The sequence below is a fragment of the Rattus norvegicus genome, chromosome 15 (genome assembly GCF_021556685.1).
Source record: "Rattus norvegicus strain SHRSP/BbbUtx chromosome 15, alternate assembly SHRSP_T2T, whole genome shotgun sequence".
In the NCBI taxonomy this organism is placed as follows: Eukaryota; Metazoa; Chordata; class Mammalia; order Rodentia; family Muridae; genus Rattus; species Rattus norvegicus.
The window spans coordinates 44,507,974-44,529,035 of record NC_141548.1 but is presented as its reverse complement, the minus strand read 5'-3'; the positions used below and the strand labels follow the sequence as shown (position 1 = coordinate 44,529,035).

General features: G+C 39.4%; 1 protein-coding gene and 1 long non-coding RNA gene across 8 annotated transcripts in view; both read right to left on the bottom strand.

Moving 5' to 3' along the window:
* Window positions 1-21,062, bottom strand: part of Adra1a (adrenoceptor alpha 1A) — a 105,587-nt gene that overhangs the window by 25,238 nt on the left and 59,287 nt on the right.
* Window positions 15,863-16,556, bottom strand: LOC148001005 (uncharacterized). The gene is made up of 2 exons (XR_015638891.1): window positions 16,446-16,556; window positions 15,863-16,038 (listed from the first exon to the last, which is right to left on the bottom strand). It is a non-coding gene; the product is annotated as an uncharacterized LOC148001005 (long non-coding RNA).

The window sequence follows — 21,062 nt, the reverse complement described above, 5'->3', positions numbered from 1 at the left end:
AGTGGTTAAGAGCATTTGCTGCTCTGGGAAACCTGGGTTTTCGTCTCCCTTCACCCACATCCAGCAGCTCACAAACAGCCCTACTCCAGTTCCAAGGGATCCAGTACCATTTTTGGCCTTCATGTGCACCTGCATGTGTATGGCACATACACAGACAAGTAGGCACACATGCACACACACACATAAATAAATATAAGTAATTATTTAAGGAGAAAGATCCAATCCTGTGTTGGAGGTGTCATTTTTCTGTTATTAAGGGCAGTCATGTTTTTCAGGAAAGGTTGTTCTCCAATGTTGTGTGATTCCTGCCTGACATCTCACCTGATATCTATTCCCATCAGGGAATTGCTTGAAATAACGTGACCAGAATCTTACTCATTGTAGAGCATCTTACTGGGGGTAAGAATTTGGCCAGGGTGGGGGGCACTTGGGAGAACTGGAGCCTGGAGGGAAATAATGGCAGATGGATGTTGTAAAACTACATTGTATAAATGCATGAGATGGTCAAAGAAAAATACAAATATTAAAATAATAATTAATGAGTCATGAGAACCTTGGTAAGTTGATTGTTCTAAAATGGAAGACCACATATCCAAGAATATTTTGGCAGCAAAATATTTTGGATTGTGAAGGATTGAAAAGGGGTATTTCTGAGAAGACATAGGAGAGGGTGTTAAATATCGTCAAAACAGGTTTCATGAAACTCTCAAAGAAGTAAGAAAATAAGTTAGTAAACCAGAACTGATTATGAAGCCTCTTTTTTTTTTTTTGGTTCTTTTTTTTGGAGCTGGGGACCGAACCCAGGGCCTTGCGCTTCCTAGGTAAGCGCTCTACCACTGAGCTAAATCCCCAGCCCGATTATGAAGCCTCTTAACCCCAAGGTTTTAGAACTTCTTGAGACACAAATGGCGCTGAGGGAGAGCAAATTGGTTGTTTTGGTTTTTTTTTCTTTCTCAGAGAGACTGTTTATTTTATTTTTTTCATCTTTATTAACTTGAATATTTCTTATTTACATTTCGATTGTTATTCCCCTTCCCGGTTTCCTGGCCAACATCCCCGTAACTCCTCCCTCTCCCCTTCTCTATGGTATTCCTCTCCCCATCCTTCCCCCATTACTGCCCTCCCCCCAACAATCACGTTCACTGGGGGTTCAGTCTTGGCAGGACCAAGGGCTTCCCCTTCCACTGGTGCTCTTACTAGGCTATTCATTGCTACGTATACAGTTGGAGCCCAGGGTCAGTCCATGTTTAGTGTTTGGGTAGTCGCTTAGTCCCCGGAAGCTCTGGTTGATTGACATTGTTGTTCATATGGGGTCTCAAGCCCCTTCAAGCTCTTCCAGTTCTTTCTCTGATTCCTTCAACGGGGGTCCCGTTCTCAGTTCAGTGGTTTGCTGCTGGCATTCGCCTCTGTATTTGCTGTATTCTGGCTGTGTCTCTCAGGAGAGATCTACATCCTGTTCCTGTTGGCCTGCACTTCTTTGCTTCGTCCATCTTATCTAGTTTGGTGGTTGTGTAAGTATGGGCCACATGTGGGGCAGGCTCTGAATGGGTGTTCCTTCTGCCTCTGTTCTAAACTTTGCCTCCCTATTCCCTCCCAAGGGTATTCTTGTTCCCCTTTTAAAGAAGGAGTGAAGCATCCACATATTGGTCATCCTTCTTGAGTTTCATGTGTTCTGTGCATCTAAGGTAATTCAAGCATTGGGGCTAATAGCCACTTATCGATGAGTGCATACCATGTGTGTTTTTCTGTGATTGGGTTACCTCACTCAGGAGGATATTTTCCAGTTCCATCCATTTGCCTATGAATTTCATAAAGTCATTGTATTTGATAGCTGAGTAATATTCCATTGTGTAGATGTACCACATTTTCTGTATCCATTCCTCTGTTGAAGGGCCTCTGGGTTCTTTCCAGCTTCTGGCTATTATGAATAAGGCTGCGGTGAACATAGTGGAGCATGTGTCTTTGTTATATGTTGGGGCATCTTTTGGGTATATGCCCAAGAGAGGTATAGCTGGGTCCTCAGGTAGTTCAATGTCCAATTTTCTGAGGAACCTCCAGACTGATTTACAGGATGGTTGTACCAGTCTGCAATCCCACCAACAATGGAGGAGTGTTCTTCTTTCTCCACATCCTCGCCAGCATTTGCTGTCACCTGAGTTTTTGATCTTAGCCATTCTCACTGGTGTGAGATGAAATCTCAGGGTTGTTTTGATTTGCATTTCCCTTATGACTAAAGATGTTGAACATTTCTTTAGGTGTTTCTCAGCTGTGAATTCTTTGTTTAGCTCTGAACCTCATTTTTAATAGGGTTATTTGTCTCCCTGCAGTCTAACTTCTTGAGTTCTTTGTATATTTTGGATATAAGCCCTCTATCAGTTGTAGGATTGGTAAAGATCTTTTCCCAATCTGTTGGTTGTTGTTTTGTCCTAACAACAGTGTCCTTTGCCTTATAGAAGCTTTGCAGTTTTATGAGATCCCATTTGTTGATTCTTGATCTTAGAGCATAAGCCATTGGTGTTTTGTTCAGGAAATTTTCTCTAGTGCCCATGTGTTCCAGATGCTTCCCCACTTTTTCTTCTATTAGTTTGAGTGTATCTGGTTTGATGTGGAGGTCCTTGATCCACTTGGACTTAAGCTTTGTACAGGGTGATAAGCATGGATCGATCTGCATTCTTCTACATGCTGACCTCCAGTTGAACCAGCACCATTTGCTGAAAATGCTATCTTTTTTCCATTGGATGGTTTTGGCTCCTTCGTCAAAAATCAAGTGACCATAGGTGTGTGGGTTCATTTCTGGGTCTTCAATTCTAGTCCACTGGTCTATCTGTCTGTCTCTGTACCAATACAACGCAGTTTTTATCACTATTGCTCTGTAATAACTGCTTGAGTTCAGGGATAGTGATTCCCCCTGAAGTCCATTTATTGTTGAGGATAGTTTTAGCTATCCTGGGTTTTTTGTTATTCCAGATGAATTTGCAAATTGTTCTGTCTAACTCTTTGAAGAATTGGATTGGTATTTTGATGGGGATTGCATTGAATCTGTAGATCACTTTTGATAAAATGGCCATTTTTACCATATTAATCCTGCCAATCCATGAGCATGGGAGATCTTTCCATCTTCTTTTTTTTTCTTTTTTTTTTTCTTTTTTTTTTTCCTCGGGGCTGGGGATCGAACCCAGGACCTTGCGCTTCCTAGGCAAGCGCTCTACCACTGAGCCAAATCTCCAACCCTTATCTTTCCATCTTCTGAGATCTTCTTCAATTTCTTTCTTCAGAGGCTTGAAGTTCTTATCGTACAGATCTTTCAATTGCTTGGTTAAAGTCACACCGAGGTATTTTATATTATTTGGGACTATTATGAAGGGTGTCATTTCCCCAATTTCTTTCTCAGCTTGTTTATCTTTTGTGTAGAGGAAGGCTACTGATTTATTTGAGTTAATTTTATACCCAGTCACTTTGCTGAAGGTGTTTATCAGCTTTAGTAGTTCTCTGGTGGAACTTTTGGAATGACTTAAATATACTATCATATCATCTGCAAATAGTGATATTTTGACTTCTTCTTTTCCGATCTGTATCCATTTGATCTCCATTTGTTGTCTGATTGCTCTGGCTAGAACTTCAAGACCTATATTGAATAAGTAGGGAGAGAGTGGGCAGCCTTGTCTAGTCCTGATTTTAGTGGGATTGCTTCAAGTTTCTCTCCAGTTAATTTAATGTTAGCTATTGGTTTGCTGTATATGGCTTTTACTATGTTTAGGTATGGGCCTTGAATTCCGATTCTTTCCAGGCCTTTTATCATGAAGGGGTGTTGAATTTTGTCAAATGCTTTCTCAGCATCTAATGAAATGATTATGTGGTTTTGTTCTTTCAGTTTGTTTATATAATGGATTATGTTGATGATTTTCTGTATATTAAACCATCCCTGCATGCCTGGGATGAAGCCTATTTGATCATGGTGGATGATTGTTTTGATGTGCCCTTGGATTCGGTTTGCCAGAATTTTATTGAGTATTTTAGCGTCGATATTCGTAAGGGAAATTGGTCTGAAGTTCTCTTTCTTTGTTGGGTCTTTGTGTGGTTTAGGTATAAGAGTAATTGTGGCTTCAAAGAAGGAATTTGATAGCACTCCATCCGTTTCAATTTTGTGGAATAGTTTGGATAGTATTGGTATGAGGTCTTCTATGAAGGTCTGATAGAATTCTGCCCTGAAGCCATCTGGACCTGGGCTCCTTTTGGTTGGGAGACCTTTAATGACTTCTTCTATTTCTTTAGCAGTTATGGGTTTGTTTAAATGGTTTATCTGTTCCTGATTTTTCGGTACCTGGTATCTGTCTAGGAAATTGTCCATTTCCTGGAGAATTTCAAGTTTTGTTGAATATAGGCTTTTGTATTTTGATTTTTTGAATTTCCTCTGAATCTGTAGTTATGTCTCCCTTTTCATTTCTGATTTTGTTAATTTGGACACACTCTCTGTGTCCTCTCGTTAGTCTGGCTAAGGGTTTATCTATCTTGTTGATTTTCTCAAAGAACCAACTTTTGGTTCTGTTGATTCTTTGTATGGTCCTTTTTGTTTTTACTTGGTTGATTTCAGCTTTGAGTTTCATTATTTCCTGCCTTCTACTCCTCCTGGGTGTATTTGCTTCTTTTTGTTCTAGAGCTTTTAGGTGTGCTGTCAAGCTGCTGGTATATGCTCTTTCCTGTTTCTTTCTGCAGGCACTCAGAGCAATGAGTTTTCCTCTTAGCACAGCTTTCATTGTGTCCCATAAGTTTGGGTATGTAGTACCTTCATTTTCATTAAATTCTAAGAAGTCTTTAATTTCTTCCTTGACCAGGTTATCATTGTTCAACTTCCATGTATATGTGGGCATTCTTCCCTTATTGTTGTTGAAGACCAGCTTTAGCCCGTAGTGGTCTGATAGAACGCATGGGATTATTTCTATCTTTCTGTATCTATTGAGGCCTGTTTTATGACCAATTATATGGTCAATTTTGGAGAAGGTACCATGAGGTGGTGAGAAGAAGGTATATCCTTTTGTTTTAGGATAGAATGTTCTATAAATATCTGTTAAGTCCATTTGGTTCATGACTTCTCTTAGTCTGTCTATGTCTCTGTTTAATTTCTGTTTCCATGATCTGTCCATTGATGAGAGTTGGGTGTTGAAATCTCCTAGTATTATTGTGTGTGCAATGTGTGCTTTGAGCTTTAGTAAGGTTTATCTTATGTATGTAGGTTCCCTATTATTTGGAGCATAGATATTTAGGATTGAGAGTTCATCTTGGTGGATTTTTCCTTTGATGAATATGAAGTGTCTTTCCTTATCTTCTTTGATGACTTTTAGTTGAAAATTGATTTTATTCTATATTAGAATGGCTACTCCAGCTCACTTCTTCAGACCATTTGCTTGGAAAGTTGTTTTCCAGCCTTTTACTGTGAGGTAGTGTCTGTCGTTGTCTCTGAGGTGTGTTTACTGTAGGCAGCAGAATTCAGGGTCCTCATTGCATATCCAGTTTGTTAATCTATGTCTTTTTATTGGGGAGTTGAGTCCATTGATGTTGAAAGATATTAAGGAATAGTGATTGTTTCTTCCTGTTATATTCATATTTGGATGTGAGATTATGTTTGTGTGCTTCTCTTTGTTCTGTTGCCAAGATGATTAGTTTCTTGCTTTTTCTAGGGTGTAGCTTGCCTCCTTATGTTGGGCTTTACCATTTATTATCCTTTGTAGGGCTGGATTTGTAGAAAGATATTGTGTAAATTTGGTTTTGTCATGGAATATCTTGGTTTCTCCATCTATGTTAATTGAGAGTTTTGCTGGATACAGTAACCTGGGTTGGCATTTGTGTTCTCTTAGGGTCTGTATGACATCTGTCCAGGATCTTCTGGCTTTCATAGTCTCTGGCGAGAAGTCTGGTGTGATTCTGATAGGTCTGCCTGTATATGTTTCTTGACCTTTTTCCCTTAGTGCTTTTAATATTCTTTCTTTGTTTTGTGCATTTGGTGTTTTGACTATTATGTGACGGGAGGTGTTTCTTTTCTGGTCCAATCTATTTGGAGTTCTGTAGGCTTCTTGTATGTTTATGGGCATCTCTTTCTTTAGGTTAGGGAAGTTTTCTTCTATGATTTTTTTGAAGATATTTACTGGTCCTTTGAGCTGGGAGTCTTCACTCTCTTCTATACCTATTATCCTTAGGTTTGATCTTCTCATTGAGTCCTGGATTTCCTGTATGTTTTGGACCAGTAGCTTTTTCCATTGTACATTATCTTTGACAGTTGTGTAGATGATTTCTATGGAATCTTCTGCTCCTGAGATTCTCTCTTCTATCTCTTGTATTCTGTTGGTGATGCTTGTATCTACGGCTCCTTGTCTCTTCCTTTGATTTTCTATATCCAGCGTTGTTTTCCCTTGTACTTTCTTTATTGCTTCTAATTCCATTTTTAATTCTTTCACCTGTTTGATTGTGTTTTCCTGGAATTCTTTCAGGGATTTTTGTGATTCCTCTCTATAGGCTTTTATTTGTTTATTTATATTTTCCTCCATTTCTCTAAGGGAGTTCTTTATGTCTTTCTTGAAGTCCTCCATCATCATGATCAAATGTGATTTTAAATCTAGATCTTGCTTTTCTGGTGTGTTTGGATATTCAGTGTTTGCTTTGGTGGGAGAATTGGGCTCCAATGATGCCATGTAGTCTTGGTTTCTGTTGCCTGGGTTCATGTGCCTGCCTCTCGCCATCAGATTATCTCTGGTGTTACCTTGTTGTGCTATTTCTGACAGTGGCTAGACCATCCTATAGGCCTGTGTGTCAGGAGTGCTGTAGACCTGTTTTCCTGTTTTCTTTCAGTCAGTTATGGGAACAGAGTGTTCTGCTTTTGGGTGTGTAGTCTTTCCTGTCTACTGGTCTTCAGCTGTTCTTGTGGTCCTGTGTCCTGAGTCCACCAGGCAGGTCGCTTGAAGTAGAAAAGTTGGTCTTACCTGTGGTCCCGTGGCTGAAGTTACTCCTGGAGGGGTTGCTCTTGAACTGTCCATGAGGGCGGCAACCAGGAGGGCCTGTGCCTCCACCACCCACCCCCCCCCCCCGCCCCTGGTGCACCAGGGTCCCAGATGTGTTTTCCTCTGGAGTCAGAAATGTGGGCAGAGTGTAGTCTCTTCTGTTTTGGTATTTTTGAGACAGGGTTTCTTTGTGTAGCTCTGGCTGTCTTGGAACTTCACTTTGTAAACCAGACTGACCTCAAACTCAAAGATCCTCCTGTTTCTTTCTGCCTCCTGAGTGCTGGGATTAAATGCATGCAGTACCACACCTGGCTCTAAATTCGACGATTTCAATGTCTTGCTTTTTTTTTTTTTTAAATATTGTAACCAAGAAATTGTCCACTGGAAGAATTTTTAAGGAATTTACAAATCATCACAAATTACTATTTGCTCTGAATGATATTGAAGTTATTCATTATCAAATCATTATCCACTGTCTATAAACCTGTAGGGCATGAAGAGCCAAGTTGACTGGGCTACAAATAGGTAAGGATGTGACCATCCAGGAATAAGGCAAAGCACTCTGATTTTCAGATTCCTGGCTCATAATCCTTCCTGTTAATTTGCCTTCCATTTGCTACTGTAGGAATTGTGTTGAAGTATTTGAGATCTTTCAGAAACCTACTTGAGAAAAATGGACACTTTTGAGATGAGTATCTGTAGCTGGCATCCAGCTATTAAATGTGTGGTTTAGTCCTTAGTGTTTGAACTCACAACTTCAAATACATTTCCACTTAAATTCTCCTAGGAACTTGTATGGTAGTTAAGTCCAAAGAAACTCATGTGGTTCTGCTTGTCTTCTAGGGCTCCCCACCTTATAAGTGATAGATAGCAACTGCTCTTTGGTCACAGAAAGTAGGACATAGTGGTGGCTGATTTTGGTATTCTACTTGATTAGGTTTAGAGGCACCTGGAAGACGGGGTCATCACATTTTCATCTTGCCTGCGAGGATGTTTCTACAGATGAGCCAAAAAGGAAAGACCAGCTCTGAATGTGGGTGGTACAGGTACAGGATGGGAGTCTGGGTGGAGTAAGAGAAGAAAGAGGAGAAGGCTAGTTAGCCCTCCCTTTTTGATGCTGTGAGTAAGCACTCTATTTGTCACTTCCTGGCATCATGGACTAACACCTGTAAAACTATGATGCAAGTTCTTCCTCTGTTGGGATCGTTTACCTCAGGTGTTTGTTACACTGGATGAAAAGCTGCAACAGAAATCACTTTTGACATCTTCTCCTGGTCATTCCCAGTGGATGATCTGCCTAACATTTTCCGAGTCCTTCCTGCCATCCAACTCTGCTGTTCAAGCCGAGTCACAAAAGCTTGTCACCTGCAATAGCCTTCTCATAGGACTTCTGCATGTTCTCATCACTGTCTGAAATTTCAGTTTGGTGATCTTTTGCTTATGTGTCATAACCATCTTCCTGGACTCTGAGATGGAATCTAGAATCCTTAGTATGGTCTCTTAGAACGTTTGATCTTGTGTTGCTTCTTGTTCCTTCCCACACTGCTCTGACTTTTCTCAGGACATTCTGATTCACAGAATTCTTCTCTTAGGACCTTCTGTCAGGACCTGCTGTTTTTCGTCCATGGGGTATTCTCTGTATCTCCATCATCTTCATGATGGAGGCTCCCATTCACTGCTTTGGTCTCAGCTTAAATTCCACTTCCTTTGGGAAAGGCTCTCTGGTCTGCCTGTACCCATTTTATGCTCCAGACTCCAGTCTAGGAGGAGTTATCTTTTAACAGTCGTAAAATCAGCCTTGGCTTTTCCATCACAGCATTTACTACACTTGTTCTTCTCTGATGATGTGTATGATGATTTCTTGAATGTCTTTATCTTTCTATGGTTGATTACAAAATAAATTGTACTTGGCACAGTATAGATGCTTACTGTTTACTCATGAATAAAACATGAGTTGAGGTGAATGTGTGTTTGCATGTACCTATGTGTCTCTGTGTACATACATGTGTAAGTCAGAGGTAGGCGTTGCTTATCTTTCTCTACTATTCTATTTTATTTTTGGAACTAGGGTCTTACACTAAACAGGACCTCTCCTAGGGCAGTCAATGATCTACCAATCTTTGCTTCTATGCTGAGATTACAGATGTGTGTAATTATACCCAATTTTCATCAGGGTGCTGAGATTTGAACTCAAATCCTCCTGCTTTCACAGAAGTTACCTTACTGACTGAGGCATCTTCCCAGCCCTTTCCTGGGACTTTTAATATGAGACAACATGTAAAATATTTTGTAAATCTTATTCCATTTAATTCTACTGACAACCCTAGGTAAACATACCAGCAAATCCATTTTACAGATGAGAAAATGGAAGAATAGGGAATTTAATTCATAACTGAAATATCTGGTTGTGCTAAGATGCAAATCCAAATTGTGGTTTAAACTGTATTTTACTTTCTAGATTATGTAATCTCTGCAGTCTGCCTCTGCTTTTCTGACTTTATGGTGTAGTGGGTACATGGTGTTATAGCCCTGTGAGCTCAGAAGTAAGACAGTTATCTGAGAGGACAAAAGAATTAATCATACACACATTTGTACTTTATTTTCAGAAAGCAGAATTTTATACAACTCTGATCATTAAGAGTGAATAATAACCATTGAATGTGAATAATTATGTGTTCAGGACAGACATGTTTGGACATTGGGTCAACTGTGTACACTGGGTTCTGTAGAAAACCTCTTCTAAAATCTTATTAGTAAAATGTACTTAAAAAGAAGCAGGAGTGAGTCAGAAAGTATGTTCTATCATTTTAAATAAAGCATTAGATGAAGTTCAAGATGATATTGTACAAGGAAGTATATGTTGCTTATCCATCTACATCTATCATCTACCTATTTATCATCTATTGGTCATCTATCATCCACCTATCCCTATATCATCATCTATTTATCATCTATGTTTTATCTATCTGTCTGTCTATATCACCTATCTATTTATCTATAATCAATCAATCTATCTATCTATTTATCTATCATCTATCTATCCATCTATCCACTAGTATATCATCTACTTAGCTTTCTTTATTAATATATCATTTTTATGTTTGCCTACCCATATGCTTATTATCTACTTATCTCTATCAACCTATTGTCTGTCTATCATCTCTTTAGCTCTATCAACCTGTCATCTGTGTACCCATTTTCATCTATCTCTTTCTGAGGGTCACACTATGTAGCTCAGACTGGACACGAGCTTGCAATCTTTCAGCTTCAGCCTCCTCAATGCTAGGATCACAGATGTTCTTTTGTGTCACCCAGCATATTTCTCCTCTTCCTCTTCTTTTTTCTTCCTTCTTAGATGAAAAGGCTTTTAAGAGTTAGAAATAATTTATTTTAAGTTTATAAAGTTTTCTAACACTTGTATGGGTTCTTCATCATTTTGGGTTGTGATGAGGTTGGCTGACAGCAACTAAAACAGTGTGATTCATTGGGTATTTGTGCTGGGTCCATGCTCTGTGTAATAACCTGTTTCATCTCAACCCTAGAAGCTGCATACAGTTTATCCGTATTTTACAGGTGAGGAAAAAAAAGACAGAGGTGTTCTGTAATTTCCCAAAGAACAAATAATCAGTAAGAATGAACAGAGTTTAGGGCTATGCTTCCTGGCTTTGGTCCTGCTGTATAGACTCAACAGCACACTTGCTGAGGGCCTGTGTGTATGCAGCCTACACTCTCTCCTTCCTAAGTGCTATGGATGCCTGTGGATGAATCCAAGCAAAAATCAGGTCTTGACTTAGACAGCAAAAGCAAAACAAGAATTAATGATTAAGACACGTCTAGAAACTCCTCATATAGTAATGTACAGTGGCTTTCCTTTGAGAATGAGGTTCTCTGTATCCAGGCACCAAAACAATCTGAAAATGGTTATTGTAGCTGTGCTTAAAAATAGTTGTGTTTGAGTTGCAAATGCCAAATCTGTACAGGCTGCTAAATTAATTAACCATTGGTGTGTCTCCTGCAGTGTCTGCATTCTCACACACTCGCATGTGTGAGTGTGTATGTGTAGACATGTATACTGCCAACTAAAAGTCAACCAAGATGCTATAGTCTAGAAACACAGATGGAATGGGTCCGCCCCAGAGCTGTCCTTCACTTTTCCTTCCTTTGGTCTTTCCACACCTTGGCTGCTTCTCCATCCCCTTTGCTAAGAATTTGAAATGTTAAAGAGAAGTCCCACCACAGGGTGTTAAGATGATCACAGTTAATCCTTTATTTACTTTTACCCAGGACATTTGAAGACTTTTGAAAAAGTGTGGGCTTTGGGTCTGTTAACTGACATAAGTTTTAATTTGCAAAAAAAGTATAGAGTTTTTAAAAAAGAACTAGAGGAACAACTGAGCCTCTCCCTTAATGAGGAAGCCCCTGAATGGCACGGTACTGCCTGCTTCCTATTTTCCTCCTGTGCCTCTGAGATCTTGGGTTGGAGCTTTAAGGTGACAGCCTATCTGTCTTCTCAAGACACTACACCATTCCTTCCTCCCCATACTCATCCCTGGAGTACCGTGATGTCTCAACTTTCATTCTGGTAACAAGAATGTCATAAAGACTGGGATAGTATTTCTAGTGCATGTTTTTGTGACAAGACTTTCTTCATTTAGAAACCACCGACATTCTATTTTATTTTTTGTTTCAGGAAACAATTTTTCATGACATTATAGTGTTTCTCATGTGAGTGAACTGAAATTTATTTACTCTTGTCAATATGCTTGCTTCTTTCCAAAGTCTGTACATTATAAACAACCAAGAAGTAAATGTCTTTTGTTGTTGTTTTTGGTTTTTGTTTTTGTGGCTGGATTTGGAAGGGCAGTTTTTGAATATTTTCTCAAGATACATTCTAAGAAAAGAATTTATGAATCATATGGTATACATTTTTCTAAGTGTTTGAACCCCTCTTTCTGAAGTTTCCCTTTGAGAGAGCTACTTGGGCCAGGAATGAAGAATAGTTGCCATCCCAGCGAGGGACAAGGAGCGAGCACTCGGCACAAGGCTCCTACGTCTTCCCATCAACAAATGGGTTTTCCAAATTGAGAAATGGTTCACTTACTAAAGAGGGGCTACAGCTGCTAAATCTTACGTGCTAAGCGACAGCAATTAATGTATGTATAACAAAAAATTACTAGAAAAAGTGAAATCTCTACTTAAAAGTTACTGTCTAAAATATACACAAAACAAAATAGCTACTAATAGTTTTACAGCTGAAAATAACAGTTGTAATGATATGGGCCATGCAAGATGGCTCAGCGGTAAAGGGGCCTTGCCACCAAGCCTGACAACCTGAGTCAAGCTCAGGACCCATAGTGTGGAAACTGACCCATGAAGGTTGTGCTTTCACTTTCACAGGCATATGGTGGCCTGTGCACACCAACACGCACATGCACACATATGCACACACACTCACATGCACACACACATATACATACACCATACATACACATTTGCACAAACAAATTAAAACTACCTGTCAGTGAAGCATTTAAAAATAAAACTGCAAAGACAGACAGGCAACTTACAGACATTAACAATGATGGCCCTGTGCAAGAAGCCACAATTGGATCCCACAGAATGTTAGATGGTCTGGGTGTAGCCAGGGAGGACACCACAGAGAGCCAAACTGACCATTAGACTAAGTAGCCTTGAAGAGACCAAAAACTTAAAATATGGATAGTTAAAAAAAAATCTGCAATTAGAAAGCAGAAAATTTTGCTGAATTGGCAAATTTAGTTGGATTCAGTGTTGTGACCCCAGATTGGATAGTTCCCTGAGGAGCCTGGCTGAGCCCAGGTGCCTACCAACAGTGAGAAAAAAATGTACTTCTAAATGCTTAGAGGGTTAACGGCAACTTCGGGAGAAAACTGTAGCTAATCTTAAGATCTGGGAGAGTTTTGTAGATAGTTGTACTGTTTTATTCAAGGCGAAGGAGAACATTTGAATAACAGAAATGATCAGAATTTACCCCAGCATGTGCTGGGCCCACACTATTTATTTGTACTGATGCCGTGTAAATATTTCTAAAGATCTTAAGCGTGTTCAAAGCTTCCATGCTTACTTTTTTATTTTTCAAAATGAAAAAAACTTTGTTAATAAAAATATTGCAAAAACAAAACAAAACAACAACAAAAACCAGTTCAGGTGGAAATTAACAAGACTCGCAGACTCCACCACCCACTGAGCCTCTGTAGAGCTGGAACAGCCATGTTGGGCTTTACACTCTGGCTGTTGAATGCTTCTTTATGCACTTAGGGATTAGAACTAGAAACCAATGAACTCAATGTCCTTTTCCACAGTTCCTGCTCATTGCTTGCACTCAGCCTTTCCTCATCTCCTAATATTCAGCCTTTCCTCGTGTCTTTTAAACTTGCTATTCTGTACTAGGTGTGCGTCATTAGCTAGATTCTGCATATGAGGCATATATATATATATATATGTATATATGCAGGATATTTTTCTCTCTGAGATTATGTAATATCACTTAATGTTATACATTCTAAGTCCACTTATTTCCTTGTAAATTTTGTGATTACATATTTCTTTAAAGTTGAACAGCATTCATATATATGAATCTTATATGCTTCTATATGTATATCTATACTATATATATATATACATGTACATATACAAAGTTATGTATATACACACAAAGTTTCATTGTCCATTCACCAGCTGATGGACAACTAGGCTGATCCCAATTCTTTGCTATAGTGAATTTAGAGTGATCATTTTTTTTTCTTTTTCGGAGCTGGGGACGGAACCGAGGGCCTTGCGCTTGCTAGGCAAGTGCTCTACCACTGAGCTAAATCCCCAACCCAAGAGTGATCATTTTTAAAGAGAGCAGGATTCTGATGCCCAAAGTAAGAAAGATTCCCAAGTCAAAGCAAAGGAAATGAGAAATATCAATTATCCTTAACCACCAAAAGAAAAATACCCTAAATCCTTGTAGAATGGCAACAAGGTTATACAATAGTATATCATAATTATATAATAAAATTTAATTCATTAAATGTATTTGTCTTTTTTAAAAACTGAAACACAATATGACTGAGTGTGGTAGAATCTAGAAAACGTGTTTACGTGAAGAACCAGGCAGTGACTAGTTCCAATTTTGCAAGCCCCAGACCTCTGACTGTTCAGCTCTGCCATTGCATGTGGAAAGAAGTTGTAGGGATGCAAAGAATGTGTGTGGCTGTGCTCCAATAAAACTTTATCTGTAGACACTAACTTTGAACTTTAGACAAACTGCCATGAAATACATTCTGTTGATTCTTTTCCCTACACATTTAAAAATCCAAAAATCCTTCCCAACCCATGAGTCATGAATAATGGGGTGGTGGGCTAGTACAGAAGTGGCCCAGAGGTCACGGTTAACAATTTAACAGAAATTATCTCTTATTGTAAGGGGAATTCTTCTGTTTCCATCATTGTAAACAGAAGACATCTTTTAAGTTGCAACCAGTTGATAATAACCTAAAAGATTAAGTCAGTTCAGTGAGAGAAGAAAAATGGGGACACAAATAAAGACCATTCTTTCTGAACTATACACTGATTTGCTGTATGGAAACCTGGTGTGTTTAAATTTAATAATATTGTATTTGTGTGTGTGTGTGCACATGCATGTTGGGAGGCATGTCAGAGGGCAACTCTTGTATGCCGTGTCTCTTCTGACAGGTTGTAGGATCTGGGATTGAACTCATGTCACCAGATGAGCATACAAGTGCTTTTATCTCCTGAGACAGCCTGCTGTCCGCACTCCCATGATGTACTTTATGCTTTTAAGAAATGAATCTCATTTCCTTTAGAAGTTTGGCTTCTAAAAATACCCAGAAACCATTCTCAGTGCAGTTGCAATGAACATATCATAAGATGGTGCTTCACTTTCTGAGAAGACCCAACACACTTTTGGAGAAACTGCAGGTCTGTGTAGGAAACCTGAGGTCTTAAAATTCCCCCGTACAGTCCATCACCATTGGCCAAAGGTGAGACAGTGCAAGAGTCAATGGGAGTTACAGAGCATGAAAATGTAATAAGAATTATCAATGTGCTTAGTTCCTCAAGTTCCTAATGATCCTGGGAGAAAAGAAACTCTTACTATTGTCTTTGAAGGCAGTTAAATAATCATCTGATTACTGGGGGATCAGATAAACAGGTAAAGGGTCAGCATAAATCCTGCATTATCTACACCTCAAACAGCCCACCAGCAGTGCCACTTCTTAGAGACTCTTCCAGCTATGTAATGAAGACAGAATACAACTAGAATGTCTGATAACCATTACTAATACTTTTTTAATTTAACAAATTAAAAAGATTTGTGTGTGTGTGTGTGTGTGTGTGTGTGTGTGTGTGTGTGTGTGTGTGTGTGTGATATGTGTGCACCTGGACGTTGTGAGCATTCATATGTGTGTGCTGGCAGCTAAACTGTGTCCTCTGGAAGAGCAGCAGTAGGTGCTCTTAACCTCTGAGCTACTTCTTCAACCCCAGTTCTTCTTCTCTTTTCTGTTTTTTTTTGTTTTAATTTGGAAAACAGTTTCATTTCACTAAAACGTACTCTTTATCTGATCACATATAGGCTTAGCATTAGTGTTGTTATTGCTGCTGTTGAGTTTGTTTTCCTTATTTTAAAAGATTTGTAACTAAATGTTTTCTCAGTTCTAATTACAAATATGGTACACATTGGAGATCTAATCTACATGGATGAAACCACCTTGAGGTCTTGTGTGATGATCCTAGAAATGGGGCATGGGGATAGGGGGATTTTAATGGACAACAGATCTGAAAACCCATTTGTTGAGAAGAATTTCAGGGGAATTTCAAAAGAAAAGAAGTCAAAACAGAAATAAATAAGTTTATTGGTGATCCTTAAGCACTCCCTGGGTCTGGGGTCTGGGGTCTGGGTGCTGAAGCAGGAGAGATAAAGATGTCTTCAAGTTATCAAGTTTGCCTTTTGATCCAAAATCAGATTGCTGCTGTTTGCATCAGCTGACAGATGTGCCTTAAATAACTTATTAAAATAAAAATTTTCCAGTCAGTATAAAAAACAGTGAGTTTATCATGACTTTTTCATGCTTGTTTGTTATGTACTTTGCCATATTCACCCCCACTATGCTCTCCTGTCTGCCCTCCTTCACTGAACCCCGACATCCATCTGAACAGTGGAACAATGTCCCCAGTGTCCAGCCAGCTGAGTGAGAAAGCTTTATTTAAATGATTTATATTTATGGAGAGAGAGAGAGAGAGAGAGAGAGAGAGAGAGAGAGAGAGAGAGAGAGAGAGAGAGAGAGAGAGAGAGAGAACTCAAGAGTGCGGAGTTCAAAAAACAGCTAGAGGAAACTGGCTCTATCTGGCTTCTAACCCATGGGTCCCAGGGATCAAACTCAGGTCATTAGGTTTAGTGGCAAGTACTTTTACCTACTGAGCCATGTCCTGGGGTCATTTTGGGAGAATGATTGAACTTCTCCCATTCAGAAAAAGCAGTTTTCTTCATCCAGGTGAAAAGAACACAGTGTGAAAGGGGCTGAGAGCACAGTCAGCAGATTCGCCGAGAACGCACTCAGCAGATTCGCTGACAACACGGTCAGCAGATTCGCATGTGTGCTTCTCTTTGCTCACGGAAGTCAAGAGCATGTGTGGCTCTTGCCTGCCTCCTGCTCACTCTCATTTACTTTTTATTCTTAGGGCATTTTTCTCTTCCAAATTATTTCCCCAGGCATAGATAACAATTCTGTTATCTTGACATGCCATTTAATGTCTGTGCAGTGAAAGCAGACTTGCTAGTCTCTGGAACCTAATGAAAAAATGGAGCTGCGATGATATCCAGAGAAAATACAATTTGTTAGATATATTAAAGTTTATAAAGTGGATATTTTGGGGGATTATGTATGTCACATTCTTCATATGAGGAAAAACAAGTTTGAAGCAACTTTCTAAAACATCAACCCATGTTAAAACTGCACCTTCTGTCTATGCCCTCAGAGGAACTTTGAGCTGCCTATCTCATATGTATCAGCACATGCCAATGTGCTGAGCCCCTTTCTGTGCCCATCCAGAGAAAGCTTTCCAAAAGACATCGTGACTATTGCTTCTGAACTGTTTCTTGAACAGTGCATGTTTCTTTCCATGTACAAATTTCAATAATGGAGTTCCAAGTTACTTAGAAGTTTCTAAGAGTTGTCTTCATGACATAGGCAGTTGCTCAAAGTTTGTGCTGGGCACATGGTACAGTAACGGGTTGTGACACACCTTTCTGGTATAAAAAGTAGCGGTTGAATTGGGTTCTGCATAGACTTGCTGTTTTCTGCTTTTAGAGTTTCAGGCTCTAGAGGTGAAAACACATAACTTGAGAGCAACTCAAAGCTTGTGCTCTCTCTTCCTTTCTCTCTATCAGCATTTTGCATTTGTCACACAGGAAGGTGCTTGCACAGAAAGCATACCTTGGGTGGAAGAGGCAGAGATTGTTGCTCAGGGATGGAGAGGTGGATGAAATGAAAGGCAAGGTCTGGGGAGTGGCCTGTGCAGTCTTCAGACAGGCAGTCCTGAACTGGGCTAAACATTGGGCTGTACAAGCAAGAGGCAAGAACTACAAGAGAACCAAGGAATTTGTTGAGACTCAACTTGAGGTTTTCCTGAGTTCCTAAGGGATACATTTTTGGGATCTCAGCTAAGTCTAGGTTATGGGATAAACTTTCCACTCTGCTCTGTTTCACTTTTAAAGTGTCCACATGTGCATAACCTCTTGAATCACTCTTTAAGGCATAGACAGTAAGTGAATATTTTGGATGATTTTTCTAATAATTCAATAATGTAGATGAGCACATTCTTTGAAATAGGTAAGACTTCAAAACTGTCCGAAGAATATAAAATGTCATCAATTGATTGATTTATATGGAACTGCAAATGATCTAGCATTGCTAATGCAAAAGGGAAAACAATGTCGAAGTTAGAGCAACTTCTTGACTTATGAAGGAGATGTAGCGATCAAAGCTGTACTGTGTTAGTGAGAGGATAGAGAAATGGATAGATGGACAAGAACAGATTCAAGAGGCAGACTGCACAGATGCAGCCAAACTGGGTTTTCAACAAAGGTATAAAAGCAATTCAATAGGGGGAGAAGAAGAGTGATTTCAATGAGAGGGAAAAAGAAACTGACCATCACAACAAAAAGATGATCATATATTTGTTCTTTACATTGTACAAGAAACATCAACCTAATATGGATTTAGGAATGTAAAGGATTAGGCTATACAGCTTTTTCTTTGTAAAGATTTATTTTTATTGTATGTATATGAGCTTTTGTCGGGATGCGTGTATGTATAGCATGTACATGTCTGGTGTCCCAGAGCCAGAGAAGGTATTAGATTTTCTGGACCTGAATTATAGATGGTTGTGAACTACTAAGTTGGGTCCTTCGCAAGAGCACCAAGTGCTCATAACTGCTGGGCTACCTCTCCAGTCCCCTGACTACACATATATTTATGAGAAGATAGGAACATATATTTGTGGTTTTAGATTAGGAGAATTTTTCATAGAACATAGAAACTGATAAATACAGAAGTAGATAAATCAGCTTGATAAAAGGCCATTAAAAATGAACAGAAAAATAAAACATGGGAGAGAAGGCAGGTACTATGAACACCTACAGGCACCTGTGTTTAAAATGAATACTTGGAGGTGACTACTAAGTAATAAAAGTGCCAATTCGAAGAATAGAAAAGCAATGTGATTAGACACTCTGAACGGGAAGATAAACAACTGACATATAAATGCTCGAAAATATATTTAGCATTTGGTAGTCAGCTTTCAGTTACTATAACAGAATATCTGAGACACTATGCCATCAACTTAAAAAAGAAAATAGGTGTATTTTGGCTCATGGTTTTGGAAGTTTTGGTATGTGAAATAGTTTGAATAAAAATGTTCTCCCATAGGCTTAGGTGTACCACCAACTCAGTCCTGTTGGCAGTGCTGTTTGGGAAGGTTTAGGAGGTGTGGCCTTGCTAGAGGAAGTATTTCATGGGAAGTTGGCTTTGAAAGTTGCAAGAATCCAGCTCCTTCTAGTTGGCTGTCTCTGCTTCATGCTTATAATTCAAGATGCGATCTCTCAGCTCTCTGCTCTTGCTGCCATGTTTCCATGTCATGGACTCTCACTCTACCAGAACTGTAAGCCAAACAAACTCTTTCTTCCTTAAGCTGCCTTGGCCATGGTATTTTATCACATCAACAGAAAAGTAGATAATAACAGTATACAATAAACTCACCTCATGGCTCCAGCTTCATAGTAACAAAGCACCGAGGGACAATGTGCAGGAGGAGACCTGTTTACCTCACAGTGAATGCTAGACAACGGGAAAGAGGAAGAGGACAATGTCCCACAATTCCCTTCAAGGACATGAACTCCCTATGACCTAAAACCTCTTATAAGGCCCCAACTCTTAATTTCTGCCAGATTCCTATAGCACCCTGAACTGGGTGCCTTTAGCACACAAGCCTCAGGAGACTCCTTCAGTTCCACACAATAGTGGCAATCTTAGTCATCAGGGACATGGAAATTATAATCCAGTGATACTAATACACACTGTCATCACTTTGCAAGAGAATAAAAATGTGATTTCTTAAAAAGTCAAACACATCCACATGCCTCTCACCTGATCCAGCTGTTTCTCTCCTTGACACTTAAGGGAGATGAAAATATGTAGCTACATAAAGGCTTGTATGTGCATATTCAAACATTTTTGTAAAAGCACCAAATAGGAAACACACACACACACCACACACACACACACACACACAGATGCATGGGTCTATGTGCATGCATGTGTGCACACACATACTCATTAAAAATTGTTCTCTATACACATATAAACATTTCCAGAATAAAGAAAGGACAAACTTCATGCCTCACATGGATGTGTCTCAGTATCACTGCGATAAGTGAATGACAAGAGGCACTTACTGTACAGCTCCTCTCATATCCCGCACTAGAAATGGAAGGCTGATGTGATTATGGATGCACTATGGCATCTGCCTCTAGACTGAAATCCACATCACTCTATTGCCTGGGCATCTGGTTTTGTTTGGAATCATCTAGACACATATCCCTGTTTAATGAACAAGTGACCATATAAAGTAGAAACCTTTACATGAAAATTTAGGTGTTAGGTCCAGAATGACACAGATCACTTTATGTGTCTACTCGGCAGAACAGAGGATGGGTGTGGTAGGGTCCAAATGAAATGAGTTGTGAAAATAATTACAACAATAAAGTTTGATAGAAATTTAATTTATTCTTATTGTTTGATATTAACAGCTTAGAGAAGCCACAAAATTGGAATTTCATAGCTCATCAGCAAACACAGCCATGGTTTTGTGTTAAAATTGACTTTAAACACACACACACACACACACACACACACACACACACACACACACACACACTTAGGTTCCACAGATTCTGATTCTACCACCTGAGACAAAGCTGGACTTTTTTCTAATGTCATTGGTGATTCCAATGAGCATTGCAGGTTACAAATCAAATCCTACAAGAGCTCAGGCATGTCTGAGCCAGCTTGGTCCCTTATTCTCTCCTCCTAGTTTTCCATAGGCAGTCTCAATATATTCCTGTCACCTTAGCATCATCACTAGTGGTCATGGTTGGCTTAGTCAACTTGACATATCCTAGAATCACCTAGGAAGAGAATCTCAATGAGATTCTGTCTACATCAGGTTAGCCTCTGGTTATGTCTTGGAGGATTGTCTTAATTAAGTTAGTTGATGCAGGAAGGAAGATCTAGCCCACTGTGAGCGACACCATTCCCTAGGTAGAAGTCCTGAACTAAATAAGAATGCATAAGTCAAGGTGAGCACATCAGGCAAGCAAGTTAACAAGAATGCATTAATTTCTTCCTTCTCTTGATTGTGGATGTGCTGTGAGCAATTGTTTGAAGTTCTTGTCTTACCTGCCTTTCAATGATGGACTATAAGTCAGAATTGTGAGCTGAAACAAACTCTCTCCTAAGTTGCTTTTTGTCA